The sequence below is a fragment of the Schistocerca cancellata genome, chromosome 3 (assembly GCF_023864275.1).
Source record: "Schistocerca cancellata isolate TAMUIC-IGC-003103 chromosome 3, iqSchCanc2.1, whole genome shotgun sequence".
Classification (NCBI taxonomy): domain Eukaryota; kingdom Metazoa; phylum Arthropoda; class Insecta; order Orthoptera; family Acrididae; genus Schistocerca; species Schistocerca cancellata.
Genome location: NC_064628.1, coordinates 8,057,548 through 8,063,400, shown reverse-complemented (window position 1 = coordinate 8,063,400; position 5,853 = coordinate 8,057,548). Strand labels below are relative to the sequence as shown.

General features: G+C 43.1%; 1 pseudogene; it reads right to left on the bottom strand.

The window, feature by feature from the left end:
- Window positions 1-585: 585 nt before the first annotated feature.
- LOC126177582 (5S ribosomal RNA) lies at window positions 586-703 on the bottom strand (annotated as a pseudogene).
- Between the last annotated feature and the right edge of the window lie 5,150 nt (window positions 704-5,853).

Genomic DNA, 5,853 nt, shown 5'->3' with positions numbered 1-5,853 from the left:
GAAACATAAATTCATTTTATTGCAGCTGATGATGAAGCCAGAATGCCCGAAAACCAGTCGGGCCTATAAATAAGACTTATAGCTAAAGCGGTCATATCTTTTCAGAGCGATATATCCAGGCAGTGGCTGTCCTGACTACAATGCTGCGTAATTTCTTTCAGATCCGTGATATTGAAACACTGGATTAGAACCGGATTATCGTTAATTTTTATATTGTCTGACAGATCTGGAGATGGTCGATGCTTCCAGAGAGGGGTCAGTTTGAAACAGTAAAGGCAGCATTCGGCAGACGGAAAATAAGTCTACTTTCTACAAACAACGATGGCGGATAACTTCCTGCCCACAAGTATGTCCAGTTTTGATAATCATTTGTATTACTCCTCCCGCACAGGCCACGAAGGCCCAAAGGTACCGACCGGCCGCCGTGTCATCCTCAGCCCACAGGCGTCACTGGTTGCGGATACGGAGCGGCACGTGGTCAGCACACCGCTCTCCCGGCCGTATGTCAGTTTCCGAGACCGGATCCGCTACTCCTCAGTCGAGTAGCTCCTCAGTTTGCCTCAGAAGGGCTGAATGCACCCCGCTTGCCAACAGCGCCCGGGAGACCGGATGGTCACCCATCCAAGTGCTAGCCCAGCCCGACACCGCTTAACTTCGGTGATCTGACGGGAACCGGCGTTACCACTGCGGCGAGGCCGTTGGCATTTGTATAACGTTTTTCATGAATTGTTTACATGCGTTTATAACGTTGACTCCAAATGGTTAATGCCTGGGAGACCTGTGGTGTGAATTGTCCCCTAATGTGCAAAAGACAACGTCAATTAATGACCATCAAACGAGTAAGAATCGTGGAGTAAATTTATAACTTGCAGGTAGGTATGAACAGCCCACTGAGGAGTAGAAAGCATTCTTTATGAAGACCATGGAAGGGACCTTTCAGAGATGTTAGGAGTGGCTGACGCCGCATCTAGAAACGAAGTTTACGATTTAATGTCGCGTCGACGAGGTGGTCATTAGAGGCGAACCTTAAACTCGGGGCCAGCCGGAGTGGCCGTGCGGTTCTAGGCGCAACAGTCTGGAACCGCGAGACCGTTACGGTCGCTGGTTCGAATCCTGCCTCGGGCATCGATGTGTGCGATGTCCTTAGGTTACTTAGGTTTAAGTAGTTCCAAATTCTAGGGGACTGATGACCTCATAAGTTAGTGCTCAGAGCCATTTGTACCATTTTAGAGTAGTGGGGTGCTCACCGCTTACTGACTACACCCAGTCACGAACATATTTTCTCTGACCTATGTACAGGGCTATTACAAATGATTGAAGCGATTTCATAAATTCACTGTAGCTCCATTCATTGACATATGGTCACGACACACTACAGATACGTACAAAAACTCATAAAGTTTTGTTCGGCTGAAGCCGCACTTCAGGTTTCTGCCGTCAGAGCTCTCGAGAGCGCAGTGAGACAAAATGGCGACGGGAGCCGAGAAAGCGTATGTCGTGCTTCAAATGCACTCACATCAGTCAGTCATAACAGTGCAACGACACTTCAGGACGAAGTTCAACAAAGATCCACCAACTGCTAACTCCATTCGGCGATGGTATGCGCAGTTTAAAGCTTCTGGATGCCTCTGTAAGGGGAAATCAACGGGTCGGCTTGCAGTGAGCGAAGAAACGATTGAACGCGTGCGGGCAAGTTTCACGCGTAGCCCGCGGAAAATTGGCTCATGCCACAACTGGAGACCGACAGCGCCGACTTCATCTTTCAACAGGATGGTGCTCCACCGCACTTCCATCATGATGTTCGGCATTTCTTAAACAGGAGATTGGAAAACCGATGGATCGGTCGTGGTGGAGATCATGATCAGCACTTCATGTCATGGCCTCCACGCTCTCCCGACTTAACCCCATGCGATTTCTTTCTGTGGGGTTATGTGAAAGATTCAGTGTTTAAACCTCCTCTACCAAGAAACGTGCCACAACTGCGAGCTCGCATTAACGATGCTTTCGAACTCATTGATGGGGACATGCTGCGCCGAGTGTGGGCGGAACTTGATTATCGGCTTGATGTCTGCCGAATCACTAAAGGGGCGCATATCGAACATTTGTGAATGCCTAAAAAAACTTTTTGAGTTTTTGTATGTCTGTGCAAAGCATTTTGAAAATATCTCAAATAATAAAGTTATTGTAGAGCTGTGAAATCGCTTCAATCATTTGTAATAACCCTGTATTTAAGGACGTTATACCTCTCATTGAAGGAATGGATGCATCACTACAACCTTTAACGTTCTAAATACTAAAAAAATATAGCACACTACGACTTGCAGAATGGAAAATCTTTCTTTTCATTTAACGTGAGCAGTCAACAGAACCGATGAGACACGGAAAGGCGTATTTAGTCTAGTGTCCTGTTATGCTTTTACTGCACTGTGTGGGGGCTCACACTAAATGTGCTGGCCTGTCTTACTGCCCACTGAAAACGGCACCAGCAGTTGGTACTCGCATTGTTCACCGGGTACAGCTGCCTGCGGACAATTGCCGCTGTCGCGCGGCGCTTTATTCCTCTGCAAAGGTTAATCAGCCGGGCGTGACTTGGGTTTGCAGCGGCTAGATACTAGAAGCATAGCGCTCAGATTGTCATGACACTAGGCAAATGGAATGTCTCTCGTTGACAGAGCCCAACTGCAGCTGCAAAGTATGGCAGCCTACGTCAGCTATCTTGTCTAAGTAATGGCTCTGGCCCACATCCAAAGTCCGCATTAGTGCACGCTGAAATACCTCAGTAGGTCCGACGAACACGTTTAACCACGGAGACAAAGGAGGGCAATCGGCTTACAAGTGAATTTTAAACAGAATAGAATATCAGTTCCTTCTGCAAGTAGGACTTACTTTCCATTCTCAGTTTACTTTCTGTTTTGTAAGAAACACACCTAGGCACGAAGCCATTTCATTGAGGTGCACCGATGCCTAGGCAACAAGGACAGGAACTTTCGCGTAAATAAACGATCTAGAGACTATGATGCGACATCAAGAATAGCACTTGCTAAGCAGTAGCATCAAATCCAGCTAAAAATAGCTCTCAATTTGCAAAAAAATATATACGAATTTGGGAAAAAGTAACACCGAATTTGGCAAAAAATGGCAGCTAATTTGGCAAGAAATAGTAACGACATTGGCAAAGATACACTGTATTTGGCAGGAAAATAATACCGAAACTGACGACAAATAGCACAAAATTGGCAACAAATAGTACCGAATCAGATAAAAAACATATCGCCGAATTCGGCCAATAATAACGCGAAATCGGCAAACATAACAACGAATTCGGTTAAAAATATTAGCAACTTTGCCAAAAATAAAGTCGAAGTTGGCAAAAAAATAGCACCGAAACGGGAAAACAATAACACCGAAATTGGATCAAAATTGGGTAGGAAAACATAACACTGAAATTGTAAAAAAATAACAGTGAATTGCCTAAAAAATGGTACAAAATTTGTCAAAAAATAGCGCTCAATCTCGAAATAAAATAGTAACGAATTGGACACTACACAGCAGGGAATTTAGCAACAAAATAGCAAAGAAAGTGGGGAAAGATCACACAGAAATTGGCAAAAAACGACGCAGAAATTGGTTAAAAATACAGAAAAGGAAAAAATAGATACCGAAACCGCCAACAAATAAAAGCTAAATCGGCAGTAAAAAATGGTAAGAAAAGAGCACTGAATTTGGCAAAAAAAGAGCACTGAATTTGGCAAAACATTGTGCCGAATTTGTCAACAAATAATACCGAATTTGTCAACAAATAACATCGAATTTGACAGTAAAATAAAACAATTTTTACTGCCCTTAATAATCAGAGATTAATGTTGCCTACACTGCTAGAAATGTGAAATTTCCTCTAACGTGTTGGTACAGTCGTGAATGCTAATTATTAATTACTGAATGGGAAATTGTAAGTGATCTTAGTTACTAGCCCACACTTTGAAAACTTATACTAACTCTATCATCATCTTTGGGTCTGTGTGGAAGAATGATCAGATATTCAGCGTACCTTCGATATCTGAGCAAAACTGAAACTTGCTTAGTAAATATTAGAAAGTAAATGTGTACAGCCATAGAATTTTCATAATTTTCTAATTATTTACTACTAGCTGCCGTTCCCGGCGTTGGCTAGGATGTTTAATATCTGCCACAAAAAATTTATTGGCGGTGTATCTTGTTGATAGTCATAGCGTGTGTAACTCTCATGGAAAACTGAAGTCGCATTAAGTAGAAGGGCTCATTTGAATCATTGAGTGTCAACAGAATGTGACGAATGAATACGTCTTCACCTGCGGCGTTCATAAAAATCAGATTCTAGGCTTTCGGTTCTGACTTTTGCAAGTAAACACCAATTTCAAACCAAAAGTTTAGTAATAACAATTGCATCATGTATCATGCTTTGATTACTTTTTAAGTTACAAAGTATATATCTGTAGTGCCTTATGTACCTAAAATCTAACTGTAAAATACATACCATTATCATATCAATACACATCATTGTCTGCAAGAAATGTTTTGACTAGAAAATTCTGTGCATTTGCTTAATGAGCAAATATTTCACATATTTGTTAATATTTGTACAATTTGAATACATATTTACAGTAAGCAGATGTGAAAAAACTCTAATTACTTAAAAAGACAAACCTATTTAGCAATATATATATTGCAAACTGCAAAATTTTCCATTCACGGAAACGTAATGAGATTGTATTTACAGTCAGCAGAAGTATAATTTTAACAAGCTCGAATAAAACTTTAAAATGAAAATCCTACTTCAAAACTTGATGGTACAGAATATTCTTAGTTTCTCCATCTGGAGTGTAAACAAACTGTCCGGCTTGACGACTCTTGACCAAGCCACGTATGATTGGTCATGCGAAAAACATGGCGTGCCCAAGTTTGTGCCTGCCACACAAAGTGATTGGTCCTGTGCGTCTCTGAGTATCATAGCAAATGCAACTCGGATTGGAAACTGAAACCGCTTGAAATCTAAGAGCAAATTTAAATGTCTGGGTATGAACGGAATGCCAAGGAATGAATACCTCGTCACGTGCGGCATACCACGTAATGATGGTGGTCTCTACAACGTTCGGCTATAGATTCTTCGTGGCCAGCCTTGTTCCGTTACTCAGTGGAGGTGGGTCGATGTTGCGTAATTATATGATAGCACTCCGTCTTGAGACCACAAGTAGCCCACCGAGACCATTCGACCGCCGTGTCATCCTCAGAGGAGGATGCGGATAGGAGGGGCGTGGGGTCAGCACACCGCTCTCCCGGCCGTTATGATGGTATTCTTGACCGAAGCCGCTACAGTTCGGTCGAGTAGCTCCTCAATTGGCATCACGAGGCTGAGTGCACCCCGAAAAATGGCAACAGCGCATGGCGGCCTGGGTGGTCACCCATCCAAGTGCCAACCACGCCCGAAGGCGCTTAACTTCGGTGATCTCACGAGAACCGGTGTGTCCACTGCGGCAAGGACGTTGCCAATTATATGATAGGGCATCCCTTTTTTAAAAAAATGAGCTTCTGTGGCGGTAATCCTAAGGCCTCAAGAGCAATTAAAAATTCTGTCGGGTAATGCACGTTTTGCTGTGTACCCATTATTGAATCAGTGGTCATAAAGGTGACAGAGTGCTGGGAAGAAGTTACATTTGAGCTGTTAATATTGTCTTCTGTTATTTCAGGTGAATTTGCACTGTTTCAAGTAGGGCTGTGTTTGAGGACGGCCCGAACCGTTCGAACAGTTTACGTCACAGTTAGGGAAATCTTGGGTTCTGTTCGATATTTTAATTAGTCCGCGAGATAGTGGTGTCT